Source organism: Vipera ursinii (assembly GCF_947247035.1).
Source record: "Vipera ursinii genome assembly, chromosome: Z".
NCBI classification, from domain to species: Eukaryota; Metazoa; Chordata; class Lepidosauria; order Squamata; family Viperidae; genus Vipera; species Vipera ursinii.
The window spans coordinates 124,779,444-124,798,790 of NC_139517.1; the positions used below are offsets into that span (position 1 = coordinate 124,779,444).

The following is a 19,347-nucleotide window of genomic DNA, read 5'->3' on the forward strand; positions in this document are numbered from 1 at the left end:
CTGTTCTGTTAATTGTAATATTTACATTCCGGTTAGAGCAGACATGTCAAACACAAGGCCCTGGGGCCGGATCCGGCCCGCAAAGTGGTTTCATGAGGCTCGCGAAGCCATCCTGTAAACAGTGAGGGAACGGCCCCCACTGCCTTGGCCCTGGCCCAGAGACCCTCCTTCTGCCAGACACCCTCAGATCTGTCCCACTCCTGCCCAGGCCCCCATAGGCACCCTTGATGCCAACGATGTAGAGCTGGCCACGCCCACCCAGTAGGCCACACGCACTCTAGCCACGCCCACCCAGTAGGCCACGCCCACCCTGGCCACCCCCACCCGGCCCCTTGAGGGCAACCGCAATGCTGATGCGGCCCTCAATGAAATTGAGTTTGACACCCCTGGGTTAGAGCATCTTTAAGCTCTCTTTCCTAAATATATTGTTTTTTTGTTAAATTTATTTGCCACCCATCTCATTTTGTAATGTCTCTGGGCAGCTTAGAACATAAAAACATCAAAGTCCCCAGAGATAAATATTCCTAACAAGACTACCATTAAAGTTAATTAATAACAACAGTATCAATATTTGACAACATAACAGCAATATTAGTATTTGAGAAAAGAAAAGCAACTGACTACTGTTGAAATCTGGTGCAGATGGTGCTTGATTTATTTAGTTTAGTGACTGAAATTAAATTTAAAATTAAATTTAAATTTTCAGCAGCGCTAAAAAAGTGACATATGACTTGTGATTGTCACATAATCAAAATTTGGGTACTTAACAACCATCATGTATTTACAATAATTGCCTTATCTTGGGGTCAATTGATCACCATTTGTAACCTTTCCGACAAGCATAATCTGGGAAGCTGTGTGATTCACTGAACAGTTGAGGTGATTAAGAACCACGACAAAAAAAGTCATTAAGTGGCCACTGAACTTTCTTAGCAATGGAAATGCTGTTCCTCATCATTGTCAAGAACTACTGCTAACAATGAAGCATGCAAATCTTTATGCAAAAGATACTAAAATTTTATGCTGAATAAAATCAGGGCATTCTTTTAATTAGTAAGTATACGGAACTGGATCAACAAATATAGTTTTAGTCGATTCAGTGTGTGAATAGTTCATTAACAAGCAATTCAAAGTTGAATCAATTAAATTGGAAGTTAATTCTTGCTTAGTCCATAAATTCCCCCTTTGGAAGATTACAGGTTGAAAGTAAAGCTGTGCAATTATTAATTGCAAATTAATGACTTGGGATGAAGAATTTGATTTTTTGCCCATTTTCATTTAAATTGAAATGAGAAATGAGAAAAGAACAGAACAGATTTACTCTATAATACTACCTTAATATATTTTTATGATGTGTAGGGTAAAATAAATTTTAAAATGTAAAGCCAATGGGATTTAAAATGTGTTTGTTAAAAAAGCTCCCATCTCTTTCTTTGTGTCTTAATATATAGTAATTTGGTGGGTTTCTCCAGTTCAGGTGCACCGTTCAATTTCCTGTGACTTTTAATACACAGTTGAGTCAAAGCAGAACCATGAATGAACCGTAGGGAGTGATCTGGTACAGAAAGGGATAAAATCCATTTATATCCTTATTAAAGCCACTAAATTAAAGCCACAGGTTTTCTGTCCTTCTGGGGCAGGACTTTAACGTTTACAAAATCCTTTCTTTAGCATAAAATTGTGCCTCCAACGTTGCAGGCAGGGTCAAAAAAAGTCAAGATGAGGGCTTAGAGTGTAAAGGTTTACAGCAGGGGCCCCCAGCCCGCAGATCACTTCCAGGCTCGGCCCACTGGGAACCGAGCTGTTGAAGTGGCAGGCAAGTGTGCAAAACTTCATTTGTGCATGTGTGGGATTTAGGTTGTGTGCGCAAACCATTCTCCCACTGCCGAAACCTCCAAAGCGGCTGCCGGTCTGTAAAACCAAAAAAGTTGGGGACCCCGGTTTACAGCACTACTCCCCTATTTTGCGAATCTGCTGGTTAGCAAACTCAGTGAGATACCAGTGTAGCCCTACCCTAAAAGGGCCGCAAATGAACCAGCTCCCTCTGTCATTCCCTTAGGTTACTCGACGCCTCTCTGCTTAAGAGTCACTGATCCAACAATCCCAGGATCTCTCGCTCTGATCCCTCGCCTAGATACCTCCGCTCAGCTAGCTCATCTCACCTCTGCTGTCATCCTGATGTGTCTGGCGCCCCCTATGGCTGCTGGCGTGTTCTGTTGCCATCTGGCATGTCTAGTGCCTCTTCTGGTCATTGACTCTGCCCCTCCCTCTCCTGGACTGGCTCTCTTCTTTAGCCACCTGGCGTGTCTCACCTCTCTCCCTGGGTTAGCTTCTCTTTCTCTCTCTCTCCCCCCCTCTCTCTGTGTCACTCACTCTCTTTCTCCCTCTTCCTCTCTCTGGGTCGGCTTCATTGTTGCTCTCCCTCTCTCCAACCCCTATCACCTCCCATGCAGTTGTGCCAGGCTGGTAATGGGCAGGCTGATACTTTCTCATCTCAGTTTGTTTTTGCCCCGTCTCCGCTCTCTTTCTTCCCCCTCACACAGCATCTTTCCTTTCTTCGCTCTCTTTCTCTCTCCTTCCCTTTGTTCTCTCCTTGCGCCATGCATCTTCTCCCTTTATGTCCCCCTTTTTTCTGGGCTGCCCCTTCCCTCCCAATTTCCAGACAGCCTCTTTGGGGTACTATGTGGCAATTGGGAGCCCTGGGCTGCCCACACTAAAATGGAGCCCTGGGACTCACTCTACCACTCAGCCGATTGCGCTGATTGGCACAACTGGCACAATCCTGAAGTCGGTGCTGATAGAGAGCTCTCCACTTTTGCATGATCAGCAATCAGCTTGTTGGCACTGCTCTTCCCACTGCTCAGCTGGAGCCCTGGGATTCCCTCCACTGCCCAGCTGATTGCACCAATTGGCGCTGCTCTCCTGGCTACCCCTACTACACACTCCCCCTGCCCAAATTTCTTTGTTCCCCACAAAGAGTGAAGGGCAGTTCACCAAGGGTCTTTAAGTACATTATATGCTGATGAGATGATGCTAATCCTATAGCATTTCTTATCCACAGGGTCTGTGTGTTGGGGGATGGGTCTGGCATGGGCTCAGATCTAGTTTGGAATGCAAAATGCGTAGGAGTTCTGACAGATTCCAATCTCTAATGCAAAACTTTATTGAGCACACCATATCAGCACTGATGAATAGAAAACCAGCTCTGATTAAATTGGCGCCAGAACATCAGACTAAAAGTATAGGACCTCCCATCCCCCCTGATAGTGCAGGTCACGTTCCCCAATTAAGTGTCAGACACTTGTTATGAGAAAAATCTTCAGTTCCCAGCCAACGGTTCTCCGATGACCTTGGTTCCCATGCTGGACAGCTTGGGAGCACTCCTTATCATCCCTCCCCCCTGCGTCTGTTGGCAAGCTATGAAACAACAATGGCTGAAGCAGAATAAAGTTTCTTTGATGCTTGACACTTGTGTCTGACATGGTTGGGTTGGCTTCAAGGAGCTCAGGTGGCCACAACCGGTTCATATAGCTGCCTTCCTCATCACTGTCTTCTTCTTCCTCCGGCACAGGAGAAGGGGGCTGTGTATGGGTCGCTGGACCCCTCCTCACCAAACAGGATTCCACGGGCAGTAATGCATGCTGCTGGGGAACTCGATACTGCTTCATTCATAGGTAGGAGATGGTTTTGGTGTCACATCTTCAGTGATCCCATAGCCCTCTCTGAGCTGATCCGGTACAGTGGCAGCCCAGCCAGCTTCTCACAGACAACATTTGTGCTTCCTTGGGATGCCCAGATTCCTCCGTAGCACTCGATCACCTGGCTGCAAGTCCTGGATTCTCACCTTCAGGTCATTGTTCCTGTAGACTCGGGTCTCCAAGATAGACTGGGCCCTCGTATGCAGTTTTCAGGTTCCTCCTCAACCTGTCCATATAACTTTGGTACGAGGCCAACGAGGTCTGGTCTAATGAAATGCTAAGTGGTGTGGCCATCGTGCTTTCCTCCCAAACATCAGCGGGCAGGGAGAGCACCCAGTAGCATGCATGCACCACGGCAGAAATATGTTGAGTCCAGTGCTGCTTCTGCTCTGCAGTCAGCGTTCCTTAAAATACAAAGGAGAGTACGGTTTAATCTCTCTGGCTGTGGATCTCCTTGGGGATGATACGGGATGGTGCGTGATTTCTGAATGCCCAGCAAGTTGAGCAATTGTTTGATGAGTTCACTCTCAAAGTTTCTGCCTTGATCAGGGTATATTTACTGGGACAGCTCATAATGAACAAAGAATTTCCTCACCACTAACACATTCCCCTGCCTACTGGTACCGTGTTCTAGACACAGAATGTCAATGCAGGCTAGCTCCATCCTGGCTGGTTCCACTCCAGCTAAATCTATCCCCTTCCTTTCCACAATCTGACATAGCAGCCTGTTCAAGCGTTCTCTCTTCTGCTACATTTGCTCGAACTGAAACAGAAGCCTAGAAAATGTTTTCACAGGTCTAAACTCATCCTGCAGTAAACAGAGGTAACCATGCACGGTGAAATGCCTTTGATTGAGTGTTAAGCTTCTAATGGCTTCTGCATTGGGACCCTTTAGGCTGGGTGTGTATGTGTCAAACACGACTTCATTGAGGGTCGCCTCAGCATTGTGGTTTCCCTTGGGGTGTGTGTGGTTGGATGAGTGCGGCCAGCCAGGTGGGCATGGACAGCTCAATATCTCTCACATCGGGGAGACACTGGTGGGGGGCCAGGCAGAGCTGTGGGGGAGGAATCCAGGGATCTCCGGCAGAGGGGGGTGGGATCAGGGCAGGTGCCAGGGCATGATCCACTGGAGGATCCTCACTGTCCCTCTTGGGCTACGGGGAGGGGGGCTGGACAGAGGTGTGGGTTGCCCAGAGCCCTAGGCAATGGAGAGCAAGTGCCCTGCAGCCCAGCCCCACCTCACTTCCCCAAGGGTGTGCACGGCTGCATTTACCTCCTTGAGGCTGCTGCTACTGTGCCCACTCTCCTTGGCCAGGTTGCTCATGGTGGGTGCAGGAGGGTAAAGTGTGTGAGTCAGAGGGAGGCCCTTTCCTTTACGCGAGGAGACCCAGCTTCGTAACCAAAGCATCCTCAATGATAGGATGGGAGACCATGAGGAGAGGCCAAGAGGAGGGGGCAAGGGAATGGTGAAAGGGTAGCAGGCTGCTGGTGGCCAAGTGCTAAGGCAGGACTTCCCTCAACTCAGATCCTCCCTCATTCCAGTCTTCCTCTTTCCTTCCTCCCTCCCTCCCTCCTTCTCATTCCCATCTTTCTTCCTGTTTTCCTGCTTCCCTCCTTCTCATTCCCACCTCCTCCCTCCCACAACGCATACTACAAAATTCATTGTCAAGCAATACGGTTGTTAAGTGAGACATGCCATGACTACGACCTGTTACCCATTAACTGCTTGTCAGAAACCGGCTGAGAAGATTGCAAGTGGTCTTCCCATCAACCCTGGGATGGCGTTTTAAGGACACGCCCATTGCCAAAGGCCCAAATCACAATGACTGTATGGACACAGCAACAGTTGTAAGTGCAAGGACAGGTCTCTTTTTCACAGTGCTGTCATAAATTCCAACGGTCAATAAATGAATGGTCGTAAGTAGAGGATGACTTGTAATACTTGGGAATTTTCATTCAATCCTGAATGCAGGCCACAAACCCACTTCTGGCCTCTAGTCTCAAAAATTGTTTATCTGCTTCAATAATAATTCTCGCTATCCAGCAGCTCTGCTGCTGTAAACAAAAGGGGCTTGTTATTGCTTTAATAGATGAATAAAGGCACAAGAAGATTATCTGTTACGTTTGGATCACTGTACTTGAGTGTAATTGGTTCCCTTTGTAATGCAGTGCATATCTCTGTGTTTTATTTTGTCCCTTTGAGTATGTTTTCCCAAGAAGGGGTCTCCAGGTTTAGCAAAGAGGTCAGAGGCATAAAAAGACTGATTAACCTCTTGAGGCTAGACAGAGATTAATGGCAAAACAGGAAATGGCACTCAGAATTAGATTGCGATCATCAAAAGCCAGAGGGTATTGTAACAGCGGAAGGATACTGTTGAAGGTGCACAAGGCCGGGATGCAAGTACACAAATGTTCCATTGCTCCACAAAATTTAAAAACACAAATAGTCTGAACTCCCTCCCTTGCAAAATGAGGCTTCATTTGTATGTACACAGTCCTTGACTTACGACTGAGCCCAAAATTTCTGTTGCTAAGTGAGACACTTATTAACTGTTTTGCCCCATTTTACAACGTTTCTTGCCACAGTGGTTCATTGAATCACTGCAGTTGTTAAGTTACTAACATGGTTGTTAAGTGAATCTGGATTCCCCAGATTGGCTCGCCAGTCTAGACCAGCCCAGCAACCGTTACAAAACATGCAAGTGAATTTAGCCATTAGCAAACAGTTCAAACATAAGCAAGTAATTACAGCATGTAATGCCAATACATTACACCCCTTCCCCCTGGATAGCACAAACTCATTTGCTTACAAAGTCTTGTAGGTACTTAGGTGGTGTTCGTGCTCCGCATTACCGGAAACTCCTGGTCGACCTGCTTGCCTGCCAGGCTGGGTGGACCCGGGCTCTGTGGTTTGGCGGAGTCAAGACAACTCGAGTCCTTTTGGCTGGCCTGTCCCGGTCGGCCCAAACCAGTCAGATTGTGCCGCGAAACCGGCAGGGCTGCTACTGCTTGCAGTATGACTGTCCGGCTCCTGTTGTACAGTCTGTGTTTCTGGGAGAAGCGCTTCTACGTCCTCATCCCCGTTCTCTTGTGCAAGAGTTCTCTCAGAGCGTGCAAACTGCTCTGCTGGAATACTGGCTTGTGGACTCAATGTCTGTCCCACTTGGAAGTCCTGAGCCAGCGATTGTTCTGCTAGCCACCGACGCAGCTGATCAATATGTCGGTGAATGACTCACCCATCTTCCAGGACCACCTCGTAGGAGAGTAGTCCTGACACCTTACCAACCTTTGCTGCCACCCACAAAGCCCCTTGCCCATAATTCCAGGTCCAAACCTGGTCCCCCACTTGTAAGTTCCTTGGTGCCTTCGGACGTTGTTGTGTATTAAACTGTTAATTGTGTGTTAAACAAGTTCCCATCTCTCACAAACTTTGTGAGGAGAAAACGCGGCAGCCCGCTGACAGCTGTCAAATGGGCTGCCGCTCACTACCACGCAGGCGTGGCGACCGGCTGACAATGACAGCTGTCAAAGCGGCCGCGCAGGTGCAGCTCAATGACAACTGTCAGGTTGCCGAGGGCTGCGCATGTGCAGTAGTGACCAAGCTGTCAAAAAGTTACCAGCTGGTCAGAGGCGCAGCTTGTTGACAGCTCATGGCTGTCAACAGCTACTGCACCTGATTGGCTGCAGCCACGCGGCGGGAGAACGCTGCACTGTTATTGGTTATCACTTGTACAAGTTTGTGTATAAATAGCAGGGAGTCCCGGTGGTGTTCCTTAAGCCAGTGCCTTCTCCTAATAAACATCTTGAACTGTGCCTGCTGTCTCCTGGTCTTGCCTCACGCCAATCCAGATGTGTTGTGTTGGAGACTATTCTGTCAGGGTGCAACATGTCCAGTTTAGTGATTAGCCTCTTGCCCCAGAGAAGCTCTGCTGGACTCTTGCCTGTGGCGGTGCAAGGCGTTGTGTGCTGGCATAATAGGAAATCGGCCAGCCTATGGTGCCAATCCCCTGTAGCAATGCGTTTGAGGGATTCTTTGGTTGTACAAACTATGTGTTCTGTCTGCCCATTCGACGATGGTTGAAAGGGAGCCAACATGGCGTGCCTTATGAGGTTGGCCCTGAGGAAGGCCTGGAATTCTGACGCAGTGAACTGGGCTCCGTTGTCGGAGACTATGACATCCGGAAGCCCATGTGTTGCAAATAGTGACCGCAACACCTGGATGGTCCTTGCAGTAGTCATATTGGAAATTGGAACCACCTCCAACCATTTAGAGTAGCTATCAACCTCTATTAAAAAAACTGTCCCTGAAAAGGCCCGGCAAAATCTATGTGGATGTTGACCACGGTGTGTGCGTTTCCTCCCATCGGGGCTTGCGGCATGTCCAATCTGGACATGTGTATCACCCATGTACTTGGCCCTTGATAGCTTTATCTAGCCCTGGCCACCAGAGGTAGCTCCTTGCCAGTGCCTTCATCCAGACGATGCCCGGATGGCCTTTGTGCAGAGACTGGAGAACCCTAGGCCTGAGTGAGCTGGGGACTACAACCCTACTCCCCCAAAAAATATACCCCTTATGAGCTGAAAGCTAATTTTTCTGCATAAAAAGCCCTTGGAACTTGGGTCCCGGGCTATTTTCCAGCCATCCTGTGTGAATCCATGCCAACACACGACTTAGGGTTTTGTCGGTTGCTGTCTCTGCAGCAACATCTCCCACATGTAGGGGGAGCTCTGGCAAATCCTGTATGGCTAAAATGCATGCAGCCGGAGCCGGATCTGGCTCCACGTGCGGCAAGAGCAATCTACTAAGGCCGTCCGCGTGGCCCATTTCTTTGCCGGGTTTGTGGATCAGCCTGAAACTGTGGGCTGAAAGGAAGAGACCACCTGAACATTCATGGTGACAGAATGTTGTGAACAATCTAGCAAGGACTTGTGGTCAATAAAGACCGTGAACTTCCGCCCATAAAAACAGTCATGGAACTTTTTAACCCTGGCCACGATGGCCAAGGCCTCTTTGTCAATTTGCACGTAATTGCACTCTGCTGAGGACAAAGTCCTCAAATAATACGTGATGGGAGACTGTTCTCCATCAGCTGACAAGTGGCTCAACACAGCCCCAACCCCATATGGAGACACATCATATGCAATGCAAACTGGCAGCTTTTCATTAAAATGTGTGAGCATTGGGTTCAAGGATAACAGCACTTTGACTGCCTGGAAACTCCTTTCATGGATCTTGGTCCACTACCACCGAGTGTTTTTGTCTAAGAGCCAGTATAATGGCTCTGCCACTGTGGCCTTGTTCGGAAGGAATGCATGATAAACGTTTAGGAAGTCCAAGAAGGCTTGAAGCTCCCCCTTGGACCTAGGGCTTGGTGCCCGCTGAATCGCTTCCAGCTTTGACTCTGCAGGGTGGATGCCCTCGGCATCGATTTGAAACCCAAGGAATTCTGTAGACAAAACCCCAAACTTGCATTTGTCTTTCCTTAATCTAAGTCCTGCAGCCTGGAACCGCTGAACGACGGCTCTAAACCACTCAGCCAGAATTTCTGTACATTCCCCGGTGATGAGTACATCATTGAAGTAGGGGCAGACCCACGGAGTGCCCTTGAGCGTACGCTCCATTACTCCTTGAAAAATCCCTGGGGCAACACACCCCGAATTGTACATGCTTGACCTTGAAGGCCCCTCTATGACTAACAATCGTTTGGGCGGCTGCAGTGGCTTCATCCACCGGCAGCTGTTGATAGGCCTGCACTAAATCTAATTTAGTGAACACATGGCCTCCTTGCAACAATGCCAGAATATGGCTGACGACTGGGAGATGGTATGGGTGCTGCTATAGTGCCCGGTTAATGGTACACTTGTAATCAGCACATATTCATACCTCTCTGTTGGCCTTGAGTGGCGTTACAATGGAGGTTTCCCATTCCCCACTGTCTATGCTGCAAAAACCTCTGACTGACAAGCTTGTCCAGCTCTGCATCAATTTTAAGCTTTAACGCAAATGGCACACAACGGGGCTTAACCTGGATTGGCACTACCAGGGGATCAAGTTTAAAAGCTATTGGAGGGCCCTGTACTCTCCCAAACCTGGGCCGAAAACATCTGCAAATTCCTTGCAGAGGGAAGACAAGTCTGTCGTTTGTGTCTGGTGAATGCCGGTTACCTGGATACCCAATGCATCGAACCAATCGAGCCCTATGAGGCTCATCCGTTGGCTATCTTACCACAATAACATCTAGTGCAGGACTTTTCAACTTTTTCACCCATTGTACCACTTGTAGGATATGGCAACATCCGAGTACCACCAGTTGCCTAGCAAGGTGTCAAAAAGTTGATGACCAAAAAAAAAAAAGGAAAAAAGTGATGAAGTTCAGGCTTCGTCTGCCATGACCTCCTTTAAGGTCTCTTGAAGTGAGAGAGTCTCTTTAGCAAAGAGTGTTTGTTGGAGCTCTTTGTTCCTGAGTCCACAGACTAAGAAGTCTCTTAGTCTCTCTTCTAAGTTGGAGAAATTGCAATCCATCTTCGCTGACTTAATTGGCACGGAGGTAGTTTTCCATGCGGGAAATGTAGGACAACCATCTCTCTGGGTGCGTCACATCAAACTCTTCGAGCTTTCCGACCTTCACCATGGTGAGTAGTCTTCGTGGCTTGAGTCTTGCATTGTCTTGTGCTGTTGGCTTCTGCATAGACCCTAGGACAGATCCTCAGGGCGGGGTGTTCTCCAGCGTGGCTTGCTCGGCAGACCGAGGGGGGGAACGTGGTTCCTGCTAGGGCTCTGTGCTGGCCTCACCCCCTAGTGATTTCAGGCTCTTACGATGAAGCAGCACATCCCACCTTCGTCACCAGTGTTGTGTATTCGGTTCTTGCAGGCATTGAGCGAGACGGAGGGTTCAAACAGCAACAGGCTTTATTGAAGGTCAGAACATAACAGAAGCAAGCTAATAGCTGCTGTGCAGCTATTTATATGGTTGGCCTCTAGGTGGCGACCAATAGATTTAAAGCAGAAGTTTCCCACCCAAAACCCTACTTAACTGGCTGGAGACAGCCAGTCTAGTCCGGCCCAGCAACGGTTACAAAACACACAAGTGAATTTAGCCATTAGCAAACAGTTCAAACATAAACAAGTAATTACAGCATGTAATACATTACAGATACTATGTGCTCAGGGGAGGGGAATTCAGATTTTGGCTTCATTTATGTTAGTGCCGATGCTAAGTTACTCAAATAAAGATTCTTTAAGGTAAACAATGCCTTGAAGTTCTTTGAAGAGTTTCATCTGTGGGAACCATGGCAAAGAGATCACATGACCCCGGGACACTGCAACCTTCATAATATGAGTCAATGGCCAAGTATCTGAATTTTGGTCACGTGACCACAGGGATGTGTGAAAAAGGCAAGCGTGAAAACAGGTCATAAGTCACTTTTTTGTTCCAGCTCTGTAAAATAAAGTGTCCCTGTTGCTCTCTGAGCTTGCTTGTTTTCTTGCAGACGTTTCCTGACACAAACTAGGTAACATCCTCAGTGCTCAGAATTTGGATCAGGAAACTTCTGCAAGAAAGCCACTAAGCTCAGAGAGCACTAGGGACCCTTCATTTCAATTTTGAGCTACAAATGTTCTCCTTTATTGGTCCATAAAGAGAGATTGCCTTTTTTGGCAGACGTGTGTTTACCCAGGCCAGTGTTCCCATGGTCACAAGGCTTATGAGGCCGACACCATCAAATGACTCAATCCATCAGTTTTGTGGGAGCCACAAAATGGAATGAAAAGTCAAAACCTGTGCTTAAATCAACCATCAGGTGATGGGTTGGGGGGGTTTCTTAGTTGCTTTGTCAGAGGTCATGGAATCTGGCAGGGGGTTTCCAAGAGTTTGAGATATTCCGCTGCAGAAAATCCACCTTAAAACCCTTCTTAAACTCTTATTTCTGCTGGAGTTGGCTTAACTACTTTGAACTGCCAAAGTCTGTTGATTCTGTTTTTCTGTAAAGTATCAGCTCTACAGAATGGCCTCCTGCACATCTCTTTGACTCTTATGGTATCCTGCGTCCAATAAATATTGAAAACTGAGCTTTTTCTGGAAGTGATTGGTGTGAAGACACCAGATAATTCTTCGGAGGTGTCTGTGGGTTTGCATTTTTATGATTATTATTTATATTTTAAGTTGCTTGTCATGAGCCACAGAGTCTATTTCCGACTGCAGCAGGGTAATCTGATTAATACTTAAAAAATAGTTCTATTCCATCATTATCATTTTTACAAGTAACTCAAGGCGGCGAACATATTAAAGCACCTTTCTCCTCCTATTTTCCTCACACAACAATCCTGTGAGGTGGCTTGGGTTGAGAGAGAGACTGCTTTTTTGCCTAACATGGAACTAGAACTCACCATCTCCTGGTGATTGGTCCAAAATCATCCAGCCATCATTCATGTCCAAGATAGAACTAGAACTCCCGGTGTTCTCATATATGGTTCAATGTTACACAGACAGATTTTGTGCTTAAATTGGGACTAGAATTCACAGTCTCTTGGTGACTGGCCCAAACTTACCCAGTGAATTTTCATGCCTAAGTCAGGCCTAGAACTCTCCCTCTCCTGGTGATTGGTCCAGAGCCACCCAGCTGACTTTCATGCCTAAGGTGGGACTAGAACTCTCTCTCTCCTGGTGATTGGTCCAGAGCCACCCAGCTGACTTTCATATACTCACAGTCTCCTGATGATTGGCTCACTCACCTAACCAGCTTTCATGGCTAAAGCAGGACTAGAATTCAGTCCCCTGGCTTCTAGCCTGGTGCCTTAAACGACTAGACCAAACAGGTTCTCTCTAATAAATCAGCAAAAAATGTTATTTCTGAAGTCTATCCTGGCCATTCACCCTGAGGCACCAGCCCCAATGAATGTGATGAAGCTCTTTCAATAAAATTGGCCTAAGCCAGCCAAGTAGTCCTTAATTTATAACCATCATTGGGACAGGAACTTCTGTTGCTAGGAAAGGTAGCAGTTGAGTGAGTTACACCCAATTTTATTTTATTTTTTGCTCAGTTTGTTAAGTGAATCTGGCTTCCCCCGTTGACTTTATGTCAGGACCCACCTCAATCCACATCTTAGGAAATAAGAACTCTTGGATGCAAGTTTAGTCCAAAAGGAAAATGTTTGCTAGGATGGAATCGATTGTGGCAATATAAGACGGAATCTAACAAAGTTACATTTCAATCCTATATAAAGCATTCCCATTTCAGCTCCTCCCCTCATCCATTTGGTCAGGCTCCCATCATTTGCTTAGGTGTCAGGCCCTTCCGTGGGAAAGGGAACTCTCCTTGTTTTTATTGTTATTGCTTCTTCCTTTTCAGTTGTAAATGAAGATGCGATCCAGATCTGTCTCTTCCCCTCCCTCCCCCAGTTCAACCGTTTCCCTGTTGTTTGAAGATCGCCTATTCCAATCTAAGTAACCATCCTCTCCCCCCCCCCCCTCGGAGAGATGGCAGAATCCCCAGAATAAGCACAATGTTCTACCTATACAATTATGAAATGTGATATAAATGGATTCTGACACTTTACTTGTCAGAGGCCTCCTGGGAAAATTTCAAACGGCAATCGTGACCCTGATGGGCAGCAAACATCATCATCATCATCATCATCATCATCATCATCATAAAGTTGGAAGGGACCTTGGAGGTCATCTAGTCCAACCCCCTGCTCAGGCAGGAAACCCTATACCATTTCAGGCAAATGGCTGTCCAGTCTCTTCTTAAAAACCTCCAGTGTTGGAGCATTCACCACCTCTGGAGGCAGGTTGTTCCACTGGTTAATTGTTCTAACTGTCAGGAAGTTTCTCCTTAGTTCTAGGTTGCTTCTCTCCTTGACTAGTTTCCATCCGTTGCTTCTTGTCCTGCTTTCAGGTGCTTTGGAGAATAGCTTGACTCCCTCTTCTTTGTGGCAGCCCCTGAGATATTGGAATACTGCTATCATGTCACACCTCGTCCTTCTCTTCATTAAACTACACATACCCAATTCCAGCAACCGTTCCTGATATGTTTTAGCCTCCAGTCCCCCAGTCATCTTTGTCATAAATACACACCAGTTACCAAGTGCCTGAATTTTGATTATGGCTCTAAACCACAGTGGCTAGTCATAATTAAGTTTTTTCAGTGATGTCATAACTTTGAACTGTTGTTAATAAATGGCCATAAGTTGAGGGCTACTTATAATGGCGTCCCTGCACACAAAAAACAGGTGGGGCTTCAATCACATGGGTCCAGCTGCCATCTTGACTTTTTTTGATCACCCTAATTAAGGCATATGGACCCTTTTCTTTTGTTCATTGCCTTTCAGACGGGTTTTTTTTAATCTCCTTGCAATTATTATTACTATTAATCTCATACGTTCTTTTCATCCCACCTCCCAACCCTTTCAAACCAGATTGAAAATTGCAGCCACATAGTGACCTGTTTCCAATCAAGATTCCAACCCTAATTTCAGTCCCAATTATAGCCATAAGTCAAGGATCTATGAATAAAGTAGTTATTATGTTCTGCTGCAATTAAATGGCAAAGGGATCCATAAAAATGTCACTTCCTCAGTAACATTTTCCTGTTTAAACAAAAACAAAACCCCACCAAAACAAAAATGCACCAAAATATCTCTTAGGTGAAGTTTTTCTATCTGTTCCTCTATTTTATGATGCAAAAGAATGCAAAATTCTGAACACAGTTTCATATTCCCCTGGAGCTTTATTTTTAGGTAAATAAACCTATTAAAATTGTAGATTAATGACCAAAAATCTCTTTTGGATGGCTTTAGAAGAAAAACATCTAGCAAATTATGAGAATTATGTTTCTTTTTCCATTTGCAAGCTTTAATTCACACCCTACCTGACACTTGTGCTGAGTTACCAGAATGTACTACACAAAAAATGGAGCTGGTGCACACAGTAAGAAAAATCAAGATGAGATCGAAATCCTTCCAGGGACATCTGACCCCCAAACCACTTATAATACGCTGTATTCTTTGGAGATAAAACACTACATGAACCCAACAGTTGTGCCACGTTTGCGGTTTCATATGTTGTATAAACGCCCTCATTAAAATGGACCTGGAACTCTAAAATGGTTCTAGAGCATTGCTTCTCAGCCTTAGCAAGTTTAAGATGGATGGAGTTCAACTCCCAGAATACCCCAGACAGCATGCTGGTTGCAGAATTCTGCGTGTTGAAATCCACCCATCTTAAAGCATGCTGGCTGAGGAATTTTGGGAGTTGAAGTCTACCCACTTAAAACATGCATGTACTAGGACGGTACGAGGCATGTACTGTAACATATAGAATAGAATAGAATAGAATAGAATAGAATAGAATAGAATAGAATAGAATAGAATAGAATAGAATAGAATAGAATAGAATAGAATAGAATAGCAGAGTTGGAAAGAACGTTGGAGGTCATCTAGTCCAACCCCCTGCTCAGGCAGGAAACCCTATACCATTTCAGACAAATCTCTTCTTAAAAACATCCTGTGTTGGAGCATTCACAACTTCTGGAGGCAGGTTGTTCCATTGATTAATTGTTCTAATTATCAGGAAATTCCTCCTTAGTTCTATGTTGCTTCTCTCCTTGATGAGTTTCCATCCATTACTTCTTGTCCTGCCTTCAGATGCTTTGGAGAATAGCTTGACTTTTTTTGTGGCAGCCCCTGAGATATTGGAACATTGCTGTCATGTCACCCCTTGCCCTTCTCTTCATTAAACTAGACATACCCAATTCCAGCAACCGTACTTTGTATGTTTTAGTCTCTAGTCCCCTAATAATTTTTGTTGCTCTTCTCTGTACTCTTTCTAGAGTCTCAACATCTTTTCTACATCGTGGTGACTAAAACTGAATGCAGTATTCCAGGTGTGGCCTTACCAAGGCATTGTAAAGTGGTATCAACACTTCACATGATCTTGATTCTATCCCTCTGTTAATGCAGCCTAGCACTGTGTTGGCTTTTTTGGCAGCTGCAGCACACTGCTGGCTCATATTTAAGTGATTGTCCACTAGGACTCAGAGATCCCTCTCACAGTACTACTAATGCTGTCTATGGAATTGTGGGACTTGAAGTACATCCATCTTAAAGTATGCTGGCTGAGGATTCTGGGATCTGAAGTCCACCCATCTTAAAGTTGTCAAGGCTGAGAAACACTATGGATGGATGAATCTATGGATTACTTATTTATATGGAAGATTTACATGGCCACCCAAACGTATTTAAGACCACCTGTGGCTTTCCAACCATTATCAAGCCAAAGATCTCCCCCCTCCCAATTAAAACACATTCTTCTGAATCTCAGATGGTATGCTGTCCCAAAGGGCTTGCACTAATTTATTATTTTGTCCCTACAGGTCAAATCACTAGGAGTTGATCGGAACTCAACGGGAGCATCACCATTATAAAAAGTAAGATCTTTGGAGGAGGAATTTATATGAAGAAGCAATGTTTGGGCATTATAGTGTGGGGGAATTGGGAAATATTCCAAGCATAAATGGGCACCTTCAGTTCTGTGAATTCAAATGGAAGATACCCCATATGCTAGTTGGTATCGTTTCAGGAAATCAGGGCTGAGATGATATGGTGTCCTCCAAATATTTTGGACTGCTATGCTCCACAGCTAACATAGAGCAGGGCTTTTCAGCCTTTTCACCCATTGTACCACTTTTAGGATATGGCAACATCTGAGTACCACCAGTCGCCTAGCAAGGGGTCAAAAACTTGATGACCAAAAAAAAAAAAAAGGAAAAAAGTGATGAACTCTAGGTAGTCCTCGACTTACAACAGTTCGCTTAGTGACTGTTCAAAGTTACAATGGCACTGAAAAAAGTGCCCCCCAAGCCACAGCCGAGCAAGACACCCGCCTGCCTGCCCAGCGGCACTCTTCCTCCTGTCCGAGGTTTTCATTGTTGTGAGCATTTCTGTTGAGGATTGGCAGTGGGGGTGGGGTAGGGTGTGTTTGGTTTTTATTCCCCCCCCCCCATCTGCTGGATGGTTGCAGCAGGTTTTGGTCACTTCACATGACCCTGGGACACTGTGACCGTCATAAATATGAATCAGTTGCCAAGCATCTGCATGTGAATCACAAGACCCTGGAGATGCTGCAACATTCCAGCTGATTGGCGCTTCTTCTGGGCTCAGAAGTGGCAGGATCAGAGCTGAGCTCCAGCTGGAGCCTGTTGCTGATCCTGGCGCTTCCGCTGAGCCCTGACAGCCCTGCAGCTCCATCCGTCTCTCACTCAGGCTTGTGCGGTGCTGCCACCGGTTCAGCTCATTCCCCTCCCCCCCTACCACTTTTCTAGGATGGTCACGTACCACCTGCCAGGTGCCAATGTACCACAGGTGGTACCCGTACCACTGGTTGAAAAGCCCTGGTATAGTTAAACCAGCAATCTTCCTCCTCCCACGAAAGTCATAGTGTCCATTTGAAATTCCAGCCAATCCACAGGTGGCACGAAGTCTGACCTGCTGGTACAGTTGACAAGCATCTCAAGGTCTTCTCCAATTTCGTTTCACTGTAACTGTCTCCCTGGATAAGGGAGACACATTCCTTTCTCGATAGAAGTGGAAGGAAAGCAGAAAGTGAAAGTTATCCCAAGCGAAAACAAAGATCCCCCTCCCCCCATCAGAATGGCAGGACCCAAAGCAAAAGCACAAGAGTAGATGTGCCAGGAACACGATAAGGATTTGGGAACCTGACAGTTTGTTTGGTAGCCAACACACAAGCTAGAACCTGTGGGTGTTGGCTGCCTTGTGACTCACTACATCAGGGGTGTCAAACTCAATTTCATTGAGGGCCACGTCAGCATTGCGGTTGCCCTCAGGGGGCCGGGTGGGTGTGGCCAGGGTGGGTGTGGCCTACTGGGTGGGCGTGGCTAGAGTGTGTATGGCCTACTGGGTGGGCGTGGCCAGCTCTACATCATTGGCATCAAGGGTGCCTATGGGGGCCTGGGCAGGAGTGGGACAGATCTGAGGGTCTCTGGCAGGAGGAGGGTCTCTGGGCCAGGGCCAAGGCAGTGGGGGCCGTTCCCTCACTGTTTCCAGGATGGCTTCGCGGGCCGCATGAAACCACTTCGCGGGCCGGATCCGGCCCCCGGGCCTTGTGTTTGACATGTCTGCACTACATTATTCCTTAGGAGGAAAAAATAGTTTGGTACTCATTGTTTTGGGATCGTATTGCGCCTCCCAGAACCAATTAACGAGGAGTACTGAGGTACCACTAAATTTCATTTGATTGCTGTTCCTGTGAAAAACTGACCTTTTGGGAAAATCTGTTTAAAACAGATAAGACCTTTTTGGTATGAGCTGAAAATCTGATAGTTATCCTGAATAAGTTAATTGCTGCTTGTACTTTTCAACTGTGAACAAAAGAATATAATTTGCCAAGAACAGGCTGATTTGCTGGGGGGAAATGGCAACAGATTCCATAAAAGAAAGCACAAACATTTTGTTTCTAACTGCCCACCACTGGAGCAAGTTTCAACGCCAATAAAGGAAAAAGGAACAAATGAAAACTAAACAACACTTACACAATGCAGTAAAATTAAGGCACACCGTGGTATAGTTACAATCCCAGTAAAAATTACATTTATACAATTACAGAATCATAAACCTGCCTACCATCTAACTTTGCTCATAGGGTTTACAGCAAAACAGTTCAGCTACTTTCCTTGTGATGATCCGGGATAGCACTTAACAACAGCACTTAGACTTACCGTATATACTTGAGTATAAGCCGACTCGAGTATAAGCCGAGACCCCCAATTTCACCCCCAAAAACTGGAAAAAGTTATTGACTCGAGTATAAGCCGATCCGCCGTTCTGCAAGCCTCTGCCGCCAGCAGAGGCTCGATCCGCCATTTTGCAAGCCTGAATACACAGGAATACCCTGTGTAGCCGCGGCTCGTCGGCAGGTCTCCGTTCCTCCTGCCGACCTTTGGGGAGGTTTGGGCGCCTCCCCAAACCTCCCCAAACCTCGGCAGGTCTCCGTTCCTCCTGCCGACCTTTGGGGAGGTTTGGGCGCCTCCCCGAACCTCGGCAGGTCTCCGTTCCTCCGCGCAGACCTGCCGACGTTTGGGAAGGTTTGGGCGCCTCCCCAAACCTCCCCAGGTCCCCGTTCCTGTTTGGGGAGGTTTGGGCGCCTCCCCAAACCTCCCCAAACCTCGGCAGGTCTCCGTTCCTCCGCGCAGACCTGCCGACGTTTGGGAAGGTTTGGGCGCCTCCCCAAGTCTCCGTTCCTGTTTGGGGAGGTTTGGGCGCCTCCCCAAACCTCCCCAAACCTCGGCAGGTCTCCGTTCCTGTTTGGGGAGGTTTGGGCGCCTCCCCAAACCTCCCCAAACCTCGGCAGGTCTCCGTTCCTCCGCGCAGACCTGCCGACCTTTGGGGAGGTTTGGGCGCCTCCCCAAACGTCCCCAAACCTCGGCAGGTCTCCGTTCCTGTTTGGGGAGGTTTGGGCGCCTCCCCAAACCTCCCCAAACCTCGGCAGGTCTCCGTTCCTCCGCGCAGACCTGCCGACCTTTGGGGAGGTTTGGGCGCCTCCCCAAACGTCCCCAAACCTCTGCAGGTCTCCGTTCCTGTTTGGGGAGGTTTGGGCGCCTCCCCAAACGTCCCCAAACCTCGGCAGGTCTCCGT

At 47.0% G+C, this 19,347-nt stretch overlaps 1 long non-coding RNA gene across 1 annotated transcript in view; it reads left to right on the forward strand.

Moving 5' to 3' along the window:
- Positions 1–337: 337 nt before the first annotated feature.
- The window catches only part of LOC310648912, a 468,719-nt gene continuing 449,709 nt past the window's right edge, over positions 338–19,347 (forward strand). The window contains exon 1 of the long non-coding RNA XR_014494176.1: positions 338–390. This is a non-coding gene — a long non-coding RNA (uncharacterized lncRNA). The remainder of the gene's footprint in view (positions 391–19,347) is intronic.